General features: G+C 41.1%; 1 protein-coding gene across 3 annotated transcripts in view; it reads right to left on the bottom strand.

The window, feature by feature from the left end:
* LOC109042662 (Dpr-interacting protein beta) overlaps nt 1–16,984 on the bottom strand; it is a 404,914-nt gene that overhangs the window by 37,062 nt on the left and 350,868 nt on the right. The window lies entirely within an intron of this gene.

The following is a 16,984-nucleotide window of genomic DNA, read 5'->3' on the forward strand; positions in this document are numbered from 1 at the left end:
CTAATATCTTACCCTAAGAGAACGCTGAATACAGCACCAAAGTAAATGGAAATTCATGCAAGAATATACCTCGTAATGATGGTAATTTGTAGAAATAAATTGTATTTAATGGTGCTTTTGACTGTAAAATGACTGTTAAAAAAATTAGCGTGTTTAACGTTCTTTGTATAGAAATTAATGCAAGAAAATTCCAGAGTAACTTATTGTAATAGTTATTTGATGTGATCAATTTCGCTTACGAATCGTTACGTTTCGTTAGAAAAGATGCTCGAGCGCTTAATACCGGATTTGGCATCTGACCTTACTCAGGGCAAACTGATGGGGGCAAGTGAAAGAGAAGTACTTTACGGTGAATAATGGTATGAAGTCCTAAGTCTCAACAGAAGACGCGCAAAGCAGTAAAAAATACAGAAAGGTATTATGAGCACATTTAGGATATTAAATAATTTTAAGCAAAATATAATTGAGAGAGTGAGCATTAATTCTAAAAAAAAAAAAAAAAAAAAAAAAAAAAAAAAAAAAAAAAAAAACAGAATTACAATAGAGCACTGGAAAAAAAACACATTGGATCCAGAGTCCAGACTCTTGAGAAATTGACGTAAAAAATGCTCTTGATTCAATCAGATTTAAGCTTAAGTCAAAAGGAAATCCGCTCGAATTAAGAGGCTTGGTTCTTGATTTAAGCTTGAATTTGATCAAATCAAGAATATTTTTTCTTGTCGATGTTTTTAAGAGTCTAGACTCTAGATCCAATGTGTTTTTTTCCAGTGAGATAAAACAAAAATGATGCCCTGCATCCTGCAATTGAAACTTGAGTGAAGTCAACCAAAATGAAAGCGACACAATGAAAAAAGTAACCCCAATTTTGTGCTGATAGGGGAGGTACAACACAAAGTAACCAAATCATTTCGGTGGACTTGGGAGTTTCTTAGCCTCTCAATTGTTTTCCGCACTAAATTCACCGAAACATGTACCGAAATCAACCTAAAATTTGGGTTTGTATATTAACCAAAAGTGACACAAGAACTCACATATCGACGGTGAAACTACCAAACCACGTATCTCGTTTGCGGTGTTTAAAAATCTACGCTCACATTTTATTTTTTGGAAGTAGACCAAATCAATATCATTCCTTGCAATTTTCACAGAATTTTCTCCGCTTGAAGAGGAAAAATCACAGAAAATTTCAAGACTGGACGTTAAATAGTTTTTCATTTAAAAAATAAAGTATGACAGGAAGTCTGCGACGTCGCAAACCGAGATACGTGGTTTGGTAGTTTCACCGTCGATATGTTGATCAGTGGAGAGGGTATTTCTTGAGCCGTCGCTGAAGCGTGCTCGAGGATGGATCGGGCGCCCACCGAGCGACCTCGGGGAGGGAGCATTTGCCGGATTAAGAGGAACGAGCCGTACAAATTGGAGCTGATACAATAACAGAGCATTAGCGGGATTAGAGCCGATTAAATTGAATCGAGACGAGGTTCGAACGTGGCGAGCGCTGCTAAGCACCGGATAAAAGCTGCGTGGCGTCTACGCGAGGCGCGGGCGGAGGGAGACAGGCTCGAAGGAAAAATGAAAATACAACGAGGAGACAAAGGTGAGAGGTCGGGAGGGTGTCAGAAGTCACAAATCAACGGCTCTGCAGAGCTTTGTGCGGTCGAGGAGCCACGCGATACGATGCGTCGCGTCCTTGTTTCGATAAACCGCGCGGAGGGCGCCAGATTTTCTTCATCGCGCCTTCCTTCGCCAGGAGTTCTTTAATTCCTACGAAAGGAGTGACAAAACAGATGTAATACATTTAAAAGCCTCCGTGCAGCCAGTTAAGAGTTAAAGATACACAGAGTGGTCTACTCTAGTTTGTTTTCAGTTTGGGAAACCCCGATTTTCGACTGCAAAGTCCTGATTTCATAATTTTTCTGAATCCTGATTTTTTTGTCGAGAAAAATTAAAGTTTCTGCGTTCAAAAAAAAAAAAAAAAAAATTCGATCGGACGGCCGACTCTTCTTGAATCCTGATTTTACGGCCGATTTTTCCTCAAATCCTGATGAAATCGGGATTAAATCCTGATTGACCTGAGATACTGATAGAATCGGGGAAAACCTGATGCTAGACACCCTGAATTAAAGCTCATTTGAGCAGGTCAACATGATGCCCCTGGTGACTGAGATTAGTACTAAATGAGATACAGGATGGTCCATACTACCAACGCTTCCCCCCTTACAAAGATAAAAAAACGACTAACGTTATTTGAAATAAACTTTTGAAATCCTTTGTCACTACCAAAACTTACCTCCTTCTAAAAAACATAAGGTGGCAAAAAAAATGTTTACACTTACTATACAAAATTATAGTATAGATAAGTATACATTGCCTAAATAATAACACCAAACAAGTGATCGGTGATGACGAAAATCTGAAAATGTTATCGAGATTTGATTTTTCTATCGGGTGAGGAAACGACTTGCAAAAATCAAGAGATTGGACATTATCAAATTATTATCGAACTTCCTCAATGTAATATTTTCAGTACGGGAGTCTTAATCTTTCGAGTCGTGTGTTCCGGTGAAAAACGTCCTGGTAAGCCACAACTTTATTGTGTTAGAAACTAAGTGTCCAATATGTAACTGTAAACTTATTACAACTGCTGATGAAAATTGTTGTTTGTCAAAAAACTTACAATACCAATAATTAAGGAAAATAGCAATTTCAGAGAGAAACAGTTTTATTTCAGGTACTGATTCCAGCCTGGGGGTAGGACCCCTACCCTTTTAAGTTTTTATGGATGCTTCTAAGCCGAAAAGTCAGTCCTACAATTATTGGGAAAGACATTGGATTTGGCAGTCGCACTCGAGACAACTGCCAACCATGTCTCTTCCTCCCGAAAGAGTTCTGAAGAAGACTACTTCAGTTATTTTACATTTTTATTTTGCATTGTATTTTGCACCTGCCCAATCAGGCAACCAGCCGTGTAGTTGAAAACTTATGTAACCGCGATTACATAACACGCCAGGGGAGTTACGCAACGACATCACGCCACCATCGGTTATGTAATCACTCTTATAAATACAGCGGCAGCGGCCACTGCGAAGAGAGTCTCTTTTTCATCTCCAAGAGCTCAACTACTCCTCTCCTAGGCTTGCCTGAGTAAGGCTGCTTCCTTTTGACTGCATGCTTGAGTAAAAGCTGCACTAGTCTCTATTTCTCTCTATGCTGCACTCTTGAGTAAAGATGCAAACTATTTCACTTCAAATGTATGCTTGAGTAAAGCTACATTCCGCTCTCTAACTTTCTTGTAACTGCACTCTTGAGTAAAGATGCAAACCATTTCACTTCAAATGTATGCTTGAGTAAAGCTACATTCCTCTCTCTAACTTTTCTGTGACTGCTCTCTTGAGTAAAGAAGCACTAGTCGACCTTTCTAATAATTCCATCTTTTACCTCCTGGATAGCATGCTTGAGTAAAGCTGCTTTTCTCTCGTTCTCATCCAACGTGCTATCAGTTAGTCATGCTAGTTTTCAGTAAAAGAGTTGTTTTCTATGATGATAGGACTTATTGAGCCAACTTTTGTGCCAAGTCATAATTCCAACTTTCTGAGAAAACTACCACTCTTTATTTCATGCTGAAAGCTTTGACTCTCTAGCACCTGCCTCTGATCTACAAGGTCCCTCGAGCTATTCAAAACACTGAGTTTTATTCATGGTCCCTCGGGCCGGATATTATTTTTATTTTTTAACCTGAGTAAGGTTTTTCTATTCAGGTGCTGATCACAGTCTGGGCAGAGAACCTCAATTTTAAGTTCTCTGTTTGAAAGCTTTTGGTGTGCTTCGAAATAAGTCAAGATGAGAAGAAACTTTAGAACGAGAGGAGGATGTGGAGGAAGACCGGCTCCCCCCCCCCCCCCCCCAGTCTCAGGAAGTAGAGGATGAGTTCGTATACGGGAATCCCGTTCGTGTCCCGCGCAGCCATGCGAACCCTCGCCAATCATCGAGTAGGGCCCGCTACCAGAGTAAGAGAGCGGACAAGTTTCACCAGATAAAGAATAAGGAATTTGCAGAAAGGACATCTGATGAGTTAAAGAACCGGCTCCTGCCAGGTGCACGTGATGACCAGAGCGTTGCCAAACAACGCGAAACGATAAACGCACCGCGCGCAACAGTCATACCCACGAAAACGAGAGCTCAAGGTTTTGGAACATACCTAACTCTTAGTGCCATTTACATGCGCCCAACCAATCAGATACCAGTCCCCGGAAATAGCCACTCTATGTATAGGATTGCGTTAGCAGTCGCTTCAACGAAATACGTCTTTATACAGAGAGAGCTTACACTTCCCTACGATAATACGTTTGCCTACTGGCCTCGCCTGCCAGCCGACACAATTAACACCGTGCTTAGTCACACTATTCTGCCAGATCCCATAGTAAGGGCAGTTCGTCCGCTTGGTATTCACAACGATCGTGAAGTACAGTTCGTGCCAGCTTTGTCAAAGGACACCATTGTCAACGATAGGTTCGTCCCCCGTCCCGAGAACATTCATTTGTTGAACCTGCGTCGGACGGTTGAAGCTTTAGCAGATGTAAATACGCCAGCCATTCAATGTAAGCGTTTCTATGACCATAGTCCCTTGCCATTTGCGTATTGGAATTTTGAAAATGGCAATGCTAAACTCGCCACTCTTAATGAATCCAGACGACTTTATGCCGGTCGGATACGACATGGTCGATGATTTACAAACCGATTATGATAGAATAAACGCTAAACAGGCATTCATAGCAAATGCATACTCAAAGTACATCGGTTTGCCTCTTGAATTTAATGGTCAAGGCGGAGTTGAAATTTTGTCATCTAATGAACTTGAAAATCTAAGATGCCCGGACAAGTTGGATGCAAACGAGGGAGAACAAACGTACTACATCCGAACTACGCTAACAGGAAACGTTTCCAAATTCTGGAATTTAAGGTCACTGGGCCCGGCTGCACAACTGGAGGCGTGCTACTCCCTTCTTGGAGAGTTACCTACAACAGTGTCCCAACGTTATCCTTCATTTCTCGCTGAGAGAATTGGTCAGCAACACCGAGATTGCAATGACCTCATACAGTACCACAAGGTCCCTCGAGCTATTCAAAAACACTGAGTTTTATTCATGAAATCTACCAAAAGCATCTTACTACAGAAGCCTTTATCGCAGCATTAGATCGTTTTACGTCTCGGCGGGGCCTCTGCGAAGAGATTTGCTCCGACAATGGGACGAATTTTGTGGGGGCCAATAACCATTTGAGCGAACTCAATGAGTTCCTTAAAAGTCCCGAAAACAAATCAGAACTACGGCGAAAGTTGGCCGAACGAAAAATCTGCTGGAATTTCAACCCACCCATCGCACCCCATTTCGGAGGGATCTTCGAAGCTGGCATTAAATCCGTTAAGTATCATTTGCGTAGAGCCATCGGCGATCAGAGCTTGACGTTTGAAGAAATGTCAACTCTTCTCTATAAAATCGAGGCTATACTGAACTCTAGACCCCTCTGCGATTTATCATCTGACATCGAGGACATTGAGGTGATCACTCCAGCCCATTTTATTGTAGGTGGACCCCTTCTAAGTCTACCGGAATACGACTGGAGTAAGGAACCGCGCAACTACCTATCAAGATGGCAATTACTCCAGGCCATCTCCCAGGACTTCTGGGCAAAATGGTCGCTGGAATACTTACACGAATTGCAATTACGGCAAAAGTGGCAACACTTTACAGAACTTATTGCCGAGAATGAGATTGTCCTAATGAAGGAAAACAATACACCTCCACTACACTGGCCACTGGCACGTGTCACCCATGTCCACCCGGGAGCAGACAACGTCAGCCGCGTCGTAACAGTCCAAAGGTCGGACGGACGCGAATTGCAGCGACCGGTAGTGAAGCTGTGTCGTCTGCCTCTAGACTCGTCCTCAAGCGGTCAGTAGATGCTCACTCGTCACCGGAAAATGACGGTCAGACCGATGCGATCCCTCACTTAGCGCTGCGTGTTTTAAATAAAATAATTTTTTTTTTATAAGCTTACCTCCTTCCTTTCTAAGTTGTTTCAATTGCATGCTTGAGTAAAGCTGCAATAAATCTTCTTTGTCTACCAACTTTAACCACCTCTTGTCACTTTTCAGTGCGTCGAATTCTTTTTTTTTATGATGATAATCTCAATTTTCAGGAATAACATTTGATTTTCGTTCTATTATTATGTGTAAATATGTATACCAGGCTCAAAGTCTAAAAAACGGTTTCACTCACGGTTGAAAATTTTCTTTGTGCGACAGAACGCCAATTTTTTTTTTACTTATCGAGAGGTCGAATTTCAATCTCTCCCTGTTTATCTAGTGTTATTGTGTATGCTTTGCATTTTGTGTCTTTGTCCACCGGTTTGTGGCACTACCGTGCCCTTTGTTGCATCTAATTTTTTTTCTCCTCCAAAAAAAATGGTGGGGGGTATGAAGAAGACTACTTCAGTTATTTTACATTTTTATTTTGCATTGTATTTTGCACCTGCCCAATCAGGCAACCAGCCGTGTAGTTGAGAACTTATGTAACCGCGATTACATAACAAGCCAGGGGAGTTACGCAACGACATCACGCCACCATCGGTTATGTAATCACTCTTATAAATACAGCGGCAGCGGCCACTGCGAAAGAGTCTCTTTTTCATCTCCAAGAGCTCAACTACTCCTCTCCTAGGCTTGCCTGAGTAAGGCTGCTTCCTTTTGACTGCATGCTTGAGTAAAAGCTGCACTAGTCTCTATTTCTCTCTATGCTGCACTCTTGAGTAAAGATGCAAACTATTTCACTTCAAATGTATGCTTGAGTAAAGCTACATTCCGCTCTCTAACTTTCTTGTAACTGCACTCTTGAGTAAAGATGCAAACCATTTCACTTCAAATGTATGCTTGAGTAAAGCTACATTCCTTTCTCTAACTTTTCTGTGACTGCTCTCTTGAGTAAAGAAGCACTAGTCGACCTTTCTAATAATTCCATCTTTTACCTCCTGGATAGCATGCTTGAGTAAAGCTGCTTTTCTCTTGTTCTCATCCAACGTGCTATCAGTTAGTCATGCTAGTTTTCAGTAAAAGAGTTGTTTTCTATGATGATAGGACTTATTGAGCCAACTTTTGTGCCAAGTCATAATTCCAACTTTCTGAGAAAACTACCACTCTTTATTTCATGCTGAAAGCTTTGACTCTCTAGCACCTGCCTCTGATCTACAAGGTCCCTCGAGCTATTCAAAACACTGAGTTTTATTCAAGTTCGTTCCAGAAGGAAAAAGACGCTCGCCTACTGTCTCCCAACCGCTCATTGAGCATGACATTCTCGAATTTGGCACAACATCGCTGGTTCGTCCAAAGGACAAGAGAGGAACACTTGAAAGGGACCTTTTTCAGTCAAGTGCATGCAATCAGTTTTTTTCTGAAGTGATCAATTTTGGTAAATTCATATTATTTATTCCTCCTTCAAGAGCGCAATACATATTAAAAAGGGTGAAAATGAGTGATTGTTGTAATAATGACTGGATTTCATTCCTGCGAGAAGTGCGCATCCAATGGATGGACCGGAACGGAAGTCCGATCAGCGGTCATTCCCGCATGCGCATACTAGAACGTGAATAAGCAACTTAGATATCGGCTGGACTGTATTTGGAGTGACGAAAAAACATTCAGAAGCGACAAGAAAGGAATTCTCAAGGTCCGATCGGCGGTCATTTTCGAGTGCGAGAACGTTAATAAGTTAAGTATCTTTTATAATTGATAGTTGCTTGTGACGTAATCGGTTTATTTCGTTTTATTGTGCTTTCATCTAACGTATTTCAGGATATTGGCGGGTAACTGTCTATCACACCTATGATTTTTCAGACCCAGAAACCGGAAACACTCCAATCACATTGAGCGGCTCTGGAGAGACATGCGGGGAAACGAACACCCCCCCCCCCCCCCCTTACGGTCGGGTGAAGGTGCACTAAGATGGTTACTTCGCCAAATTTTCGTTCAAACGAGCATTTCCTCCTAAATAACGTCTTCTCCTCCCTTTTGTATCAGTCATTATACTCGGAACCATCAGCTAAAAGACTTAGTGTTGGAAAATGTATCGAACCCAGATCACGCTGAAGCACTCAAGTCTATTGAGTGTAGCCAATCTTTCCTTGATCTTAATAAGACTATTGCGGAGCTCTCGTTGTTCGCCTTAACAGGGCATCTGCTTCACTTCTTTCTTTTTCTAGTTCTTACTTCTAAACTTGCTAAAACCCTATTATTCCGAGCTGAAAATATACAATATTCTAATGTTCACCATCAAACTAGAATTATTTAGTTTTAATTCTTTCAGTTTTCCTTTCAGGAAGACGAATTCACCATCGAAACAGTTGTTAAAATGTAATTCTTTGTTCTCGTGAATAATTTTTATAATCTGTAACACCGTAATGATAGCACAAGCCGAAATGCATCGGTGTGTGTAAGCCATTTTTTATGTGCTAAAATCCATGCATCTCGATATACCCGTTTTCCGAAATATGTAACTAAATAGCTACAATATGCACAATTCTGCCGTGCTAGGGAAGACCGCCGAATGAACAATCAGAGTTGCCAAATTTGTCCGGATAAAACACGTGTTTTTGGGGAAAGTTAATCATAATTTTAATGGAAACTTTCAAATATCTTAGCATATATTTTGAGAAAATTATTTAAAAAATTAGAGAAAAATTGTCAAAATCTTCCCATTAAATTCATTTCTTCTGGAGGGAAATATGCTAACGTCTGTTGGCACATACGGCGGTCTTCCTAAGCAAAGCAGAATACCCTTAAAGGAAAAACCAAAACTGCAATCTCTAAACTAAAATTTCAAACACCGACATGGCTCCAGTTTGTCCAATGTTTCCTTCGTTTCTCATAATTTTTGAATAATAGTTGAACGTCCTGAAAGTGATTTTGGAAACTAATATCCGCGATAGTCTACATCTGCCGTAATCGTTCGTGATAAGGCGCAGCAACTATTCCAGCTCCCGTGTAAGCTTTGGAAGTATCACGTCACATTGAAGGCGTTTCGGAACTCAGACGAGTCTCCGAACCGTCGCGTTGGGTCGTAAACGCTCGCTGTGCCCACTGCGGAGGGTACAGTCCGCGGCAGTCCTCGATGCTGGCAACGGCGCGGGTTGGTGACAGACGTGGGTAACTCATCACAATCGCAGTCGCGGGGTGGAGGAAGCCACTCGTTGGGAAAAGAACGAGGCGAAGAGGTGATTCCGAGAGTATTTAACAATAAATCATAGCCGGAGAGCAGTGCGGATCGAGAGGAGAGTTATGGATAAACTCGGGGCATGAATAGACTTAGCAGTCGGTAACCGGAGCGATAAGCGTTCTGTTTATCCACACCTTCCCACCCTCCTCCCATCGCTGGGGTGTCTCACCCCCTTACGACCGCTCGCGTACCCTCCGCTCGAACGCACGTTGAATTTGATTCCGATTACGTCCATGTCTTCAGCCTTGATGGAATCCTTTCTCTTCGCCATCAGTCTTTCGGGGATGACGTCCGACTCAAGTCTCGATTACAGTGCCGATTTTTGCTGGCTTTCCGTCTGTTCGTCTGCAAGGGGAGCTCTTCGCTCGAAGATCCTTTCAACAAATGACCTTGAGGAGCCAAACGAATTTTTGAGCTTTTCCCCTGCTAGATATATACTTGGTGACGGCCCTCAGAGGCTGCCTTCGGAGTGAAGACAAGTAAACAACAAAGCAATGGAAATTTTGAATACGGTACCTCCATCACTGCTAAGGACCTTCGAAGAGGCGCAGTGCACTAAGGATAATTAAAAAAGAGCCTCGAAGGAAAGCCTCGTTACTCCCTTAGGGTGCTTTCTAACGACCCAGTTCAAGTTTTTCTATGTATATGTGTTGTGGACCCAGACATGTTCGAATGACATCTGCTATTGCCTTTTCGGCGGCGATGTTCTTCGCGTTCGCGGAGATAGAGCTATATTCCATTCTAGCTCTTTCTCAACCTTCCTTTTTGTTGCTTGTCAATCGGTATCTCCATCGTTTATCATGGCTTCCAACTCTCTAGTCGATAAGGTCACTCAAGATCTTAAACTAACTAGTTTGAATCTAACAGAACCAATAAACGCCCCCGGTTCCTCAATAAAGACTGAACAAGACACAGTGCTTATTGATACGACAATCCCTGTTCTAGACAGAAACATAGACCCAAAAGTCGAACCATCCCCGAAAATTGACCCAGTCATTCAGTTGGCTCTCGTCTATCAAAGGGCGTTCCCTACTATTGTTCGTCGCCAGAATATCGCAACATATAGACCATCCTCTGTCCATCTATATCAAACACTGAATTACTTGGATGAGTTAATCAGTACCAATGATTACTTCCCGATGTTCGGACATCACTGGCACCTCCCCAATTCGCCAACTTCCCTCCGAAGTTGATGCTCCTAGCACCTCCCAATTAACCCCTCCCAGGCCCATTCCTGAAACCCCTGAGTATCGAGTCGACACCCCACCCCATATTCCTAGTTATAACCCAACTCCCATTTCGTCAATTCCTTCTTCTTCTATTTCTTCTTCCATTTCTAAAAGTCCACCCTCTCCTTCTGTTACCCCTTCAACTTCTTCTCATCTCAACACTTCTTCTCCACCTACTTCCCCCCCGGCAAAAAGGAGAAGAAACAGAAGAAGAGCCGGTACGGCACATCGGCCGGTGAATCGGTCAGTTGACTCGTCAACTCAGACCTGCGATTTCCTCCTCAACTGCCCCTCATGTTATGAAAATGAAATGTTGTTCTAAAGTCTAGTTTTCACACCATCGATTCCATGATCAGATTTCTGAATTTCTGCGAGAAATTTCTCCCGCAGAAATTCAGAAATCCTCTCGATCAAAACGATTTTTCTAGTCTAATGATCTCATTTTTTTTCTCTCTATGTATAAGAAAACAAATAAAATTTTAAAAAAAATGAATATGAAAATAAAATTAAACAAAAAAAATATATACAAAAAAAAAAAAAAAATTTATTTCATTTTCGTAGCATCTCAGTACACTATCCCTTATTTTCTCATGCACCCCTGACTTTCTCCAAAAGTCACCAATTTTTACACTTCCTTCTGAAGTATTTGAATTATGAATCTTGAATTTTGAAGTATTTGAATTCATTTGAATTTGATGTGTTTCTATTTCCTTGTTATGTCTGCATATTTGTCTGTGGTTGCATATTTCCAACATGCAATTTTTTTTTCTCAATTCAAAAATTTCTTACCTTGTATTTTCTCAACTTGTAATTCTTCCAATTGCAATTTTTCTCCATTTAAAAATTTCTTACCCTGTATTTTCTCAACTTGTAATTCTTCAAATTGCAGTTTTTCTCCATTTAAAAATTTCTTACCCTGTATTTTCTCAATTTGTAATTTTTCACATTGCATATTTTCAAATTGCATATTCTCCACACGCATACTTTCTATTTGCATTTTTTTCAATTTAAACATTTCTTACCTTGTATTTTCTAAAATTGTAATTTTCCAAATTGCATATTTTCAAATTGCATTCCCTTTTCTTATGCTTCTCACCCTGTATTTTCTGAACTTGTAATTTTTCAAAATTGCACACAAAACTTTTGAATTTATTGTGAATTCCAAATAACCTTCTCATATATTTCTCAGAATATCAATTTTTTTTTACGCCTTTTTCTCTTGGCTGTTTAAACTCAATTTTCGAGGGCGAAAATTTCCGGGATGCGGGGGCGTTGTCGTGCCACAAGCTGTTAGCTATGGCAACTCCGCGTTGCACTTTTCTCACGAGCCGGACCATCTCTAGTGATAAGGCATTTCAGTCCTTTTTCCTCTTTTGCATATGCCACCTTCGGAGATGAGTTGACCTCGACACGTGCCCCAAAGCCCAGCATCCTGGGACCCCGCCGCTCGCCCATACGCGAAGCTTTAAAAGCCACGGCCGCCAGGCCGCTGGGGGCCAGTCTTATACTGCCTCCCCTTGGGCGACGTTTATGAGAAGATATGATTTGGAAGGAGTTTTTTTATATTTATGCTATGTATCATCACTCGGTTTGTACTTCGTAGCTGTTGCTTCTTTTCTTGGTTGGAGCTTGTGCGTGTCATTTTTTTTGCTATATAAAGTGTTCATTTTTCTGTATCTCAGTTTTTTTATTTTTCATCAGTTTGTACTCCCATAAAGTCCATTTCCAGTTTCTAGTTGCTTTTCCGAGCTTTGTCGTCCTCATGTATTTCCTGCGCGAAGCATCGGTCTTCGGATCGCTTTTGCGAGGAAATCCATGAGCATGATTTCTGCTCGAGTAAAGGAGTTCATTTTTTTTTTTAGTTTCTATTCGCTTTTCTGAGTTTGGATCATCTTCGTGTATTTCCTGCGCGAAGCGTCGGTCTTCGGATCGCTTTTGCGTGAAAATCCATGAGTATGATTTCTGCTCGGGAAAAGGGGCCGTAGTTCTCTCCAGGGATGCTATTTCCTTGCTTCCGCGATTTGCGCGCTGGGACAAGTTGGGCATATATTTTCTAGGCTTTCCCTCTTTTGTGTTTTCCTCTCATCCTGCCTTGCCTGCGCGAAGTGCTGGTCCTCAGGATCGCTTTTGCGCGGGGGAAAGCGTTTGAAAAGGAGCAGGAGCACATGTGATGGGACGAGCTGGGAAGGGATCCCTGCCTGGCCACCTCGGCTGCGCGGCTGCAGTTTGCATTGGGAAGACGCAAACCTAGAATTTGCTATTGCCATATTTTTTGCCTCTTAGGAGTTCTCTTAGTATTATTTTTTTTGCGTGCCCGAGTTTTTCCTCCCACGCATTGCTGAGCTAGCTGAAGGGTTATTTTTGATAGCCCGGAGCCCGAGGCACGACAATTTCATGTCAGGTTGTGGGTCTTGCACGTTTAAAGTGAATTCAATCTCAAAGCGTGAATTAGTCCCTCGAAAAATTTATTAAAGAAAGTGAGTTTTTCCTCAAGATTTTTTTCTAACTTCAAATGGAATTCATAAAGCATCTAAAACAATTGGCTAGAGTTAACAGTAATATCACTCCAGGCGGGGCTTAGTAGAGGACTTCTACTAAAAACAGCTTGTATCTCCTGTTCCACTATGACAGTGCTACCATCACCGATTGTTGAATCGCTAACCTGAGAGAGGCAGTCTTCAAAGACTGAGTTACATGTACTGAATTGGCTATCGACAGTAATATTTATGCAGGCATCGTCTGATGGACTCTGACTAAAAACTGCTTCTACCTCCTGATCTGCTATATTGGTGCTGCAATCAATGATCTGAATATCAAAATTCAGCCTCAAAGTGTGAAGCTGTCCGTGTCACTCGAAACAACTGAAATGTCATTCTTATATCGATGTTTCAAGACGTTGTAGTAGAAATCATTCATTTTACACTTGGCTTGCTCTAAAACTGTCATACCAATCAAATTAGGGCGTATATATTTCGATTATAAATTATTATATTGATGTATTATATGGTTATATGCTTATGGATTATGGTTATTGATGTATTGTATGTATTATGTTATTATATGTATTATTGATGGATTGTTTTATGTATTGTTATTGTATATTGTATTGTATTATCATTATTGTATTGATGTTCTTATATATTTATTATATTGATGTATGTTTTGGAACGTGGGGCTGCAGATCACTCAAAGTGCACTGCAGGGACGACTAGGAAACCACTCAACAAAACAGCATAACACAAAAAAAGGGGGCGGTTCCACCAGGTCGTAATTGGGGGGGAACTACGACCAGCTCCGTGAACTCTTTGGGGGGGGGGGGGGGTAGTAAGGGGGAGAAACTGAAATTGGGCTTACCCAGCACGGCACGGCAATTGTAGGTTTGCTTAAATCCGAGATCAATATTCAACGACACCAGTCACGTTTATCGCGATTTATTCAAGGATAATACACTTTATAGAATTCACTTTACAGAGTACACAACAACGCAACCTTGCTTAATCACACCCAGCAGAATCACAGACACCACAAATCAACAAAATTTTAACGAAGCGAAAACAACAAGAGGGGGGGTTTGAAGGCAGTCGCGGCGCGGCGGGAATGGGCTCCTGGCCTTGTTCGGGAACTTGCGAAATAGAATTTTGGGACTCCGAAAGCGAGTAGCACTTGCGTTGACGGGGGTGGGATTACGATCCAGACCGTAACCGTGGACGAAGAGCGACTGGCTATCTTGATTTTTTCATTATGTCTTATCAATAGGAATTATTTTTGCTATTGTGGAAGGAGTTATTTATTGATTTCCATTAATCTTGGGCTTAACTTTAAATAATTAAAGCTTGGTGTCTCAATTTTGACCATCAAAGTTTATTAATAGCTGTAACTCAGGCAACAATGTTTGTAATGTTCGTTAGATTGTAACTATCTTTTCCTCTCTTCCCTGACCGTGTTGGATCGGAGGACTAGGTGTTTATTTCTTGTTTTTCCTTGTTCTGTCGCCTCAGTCTCTGCCTGATGATGGTGGGAATAATAAGCCACCGAAACGTCGCATAGTAACAAATTTTTTGTTTAAAATAAATAAAAAGTTACGGTTATACAACTCATGAAGTTCGCTTTATTATATTGATATATATATATATATATATGTATAGATTATAATATTTATAAACTTTGATCAAGTTCATCAAGTCGGACACGGTTCGAGCGCTAATCGGAGCAAACTAATTGCTCGGCGAAAAATGCAGCCCTGGCACGGGGATGCAGGCCGGGAAACCAAGTGTCTATTTAACATCCCGACTGTTGGCATAACCTTCCCACATATTTTGCATTTCGTTACACCGGTGTGCATCTTCACGTGCTGGCGCAGAGCATCGTATCTAGAATACGTTTTCTTGCTCAAATTACAAGGAAAAGTCTCTGAGTAGTCTTTGAAAATGGGAGTACACAGCTTCTCTTGAGTTTTGGTACGAGAACTATTAATAGGATTCTGCGGGACATCAGGTGGGACTGGACTGCCCTTGGTGTAGGGTGGATGGTTTTCATGGTCTGTAAAAAGAATGTGTTCCCTTAAGTTAGAAACATTTGATAACGTCTGCCCACATATTTTGCAGCTTGTTTCACCGGTGTGCACCTTCATAATAATTGATAACAGTCGTTGATACTAAAGATTGAGAAACAATAAAAAGAAACTCACAACACACTTTGACAACAATTTTTTTTTTCTTTCTTTTTGCCCGGGTTATATTGGGTGTCTTCTCTGCTTTTGTTATTATTTTTGTAGCTTCAGTTGCGTTGCCGGAGTACAGTGGTAAGTGGCACTTGTCTGGGCATTTCTGCATGCATTAATGTACCGTTGATAATGTGAAATCGAGGGTGCAATTTTTTTACGTTTTTGTGGGCATAGACTTTCAAAACATGCCCAAATTTGGTTTGAATACTGTCCATAGTGACCATGTCACACCGGAAATTTGCGCGGACGAGACCCTCCGTGCTTACAAGTCGAATCCTTTTTTCGCCGAATCAAACGGGATGATTAATAGAGGCGATAACCGTATTGCCTATTCGGCAACTCGTCATGGTTATGACTTCAGCAGCAGCAAGTAGCTTCCACCTTCCTATAAGCCGAATACGGCATCATTTTATTCCTCTCTGTGTATCCCGATCTACATATACCGACATACCTACAAGTTCTCATGTCTCTCTATGCCTTCATTTCTGAATTAGAAGTAATTAGGGTCTTAAATTTTGGTGTGTTTTTTCTTTTTCTTCTCTGTTGATTTTTACCTACTTATATCGTCACCAAGTAAAACTAATTACATATAAGACTGAGCTAAGTAGGCAGTGGTGCCAATCGTCTGATATGATCTCTTTTGTTTCTGTTATAAATAGATTATGTTTTACTACTTTTGCCGCACGAGGCTAGACCTCTTGGCAAGTTTACTTGTAGTGGCTTCAACTTAATTTCCGTATTACGTTTTTTCTTTATTAATAAATGAAATCTGAATCTGAATCTGAATCATATCGTTTTCAGACAACAATATTTGTCCATCGTATAGGTTTTCTCGAAGTATGAATCTTTTTACTTGACCGAAAACAAATCCTCTCTGATAAAAATTTATCCTCCGATGCCTACATTCCCAACGTACTTCAATTCACCAAATTATTGACGTTTTAACGTAATTTTACGCGTTTACTTGGTGCAAAAATGAAATAAACCGTTCGCAACTTATTCTTTGGAACATTAGAGAGATTTTCGAACGAACTCGTTTTGCAACATGAGTTTTCATTTTAAACAACTTTTATCTTAACGAGATAATTGACTAGTCGATTGTAAGATTATTTGGAGAAGTGAGGAAAACTCCTTATTCCACACATAACTTCTTTGATTTTTCGTCAATGATGAACGACTCGAATCCCAAAACGAACGTTACGACTTACAGACTTGTTTCTTCTGTTACGGACACTGTCGTCACAGTTCCCTCAACGTGCCGTTGACGCACCTAGCCGGCAACCCCCGCTCATTCATGGTTGCGGAAGAATTTAACGAAAGTATAGAAAGGTATCATGGAATTTATGATGTCAACGGAATATACGTTTCGACACATGAGGAAGAAATCCAACAACTTCACAACACGTGTTATTACGAAGTTATCCCCAATACCCGCCGAGTGAAATTATATGCTGACCTGGAATGGTCCATAATTGGTTCGAAGAACGCTCTAAAAGCTTTGCCAAAGGAGCTCCTCCTTTTGTGACCTCTCTTGGACTTGCAATTCCCGCGGATCCGGCGGGAGCGGCGCACACCTCGGCGCGTTTAAACGGCTCGTATTCAGCCGCACATTGTCCGATTTTTTTGCTGTTTCTTTTGTTGAGCCCAGTAATATTAAGAGAGATTTTAAGACCAATTTTTTTTTTTTTTAATTGGTCCATTTTTATAGATTTCACAAGGGGGGATACTTACTTATTGAACACCCCTCGTAATCACCTGCCATGATA

This window comes from Bemisia tabaci, chromosome 6 (assembly GCF_918797505.1).
Source record: "Bemisia tabaci chromosome 6, PGI_BMITA_v3".
Lineage (NCBI taxonomy): Eukaryota > Metazoa > Arthropoda > Insecta > Hemiptera > Aleyrodidae > Bemisia > Bemisia tabaci.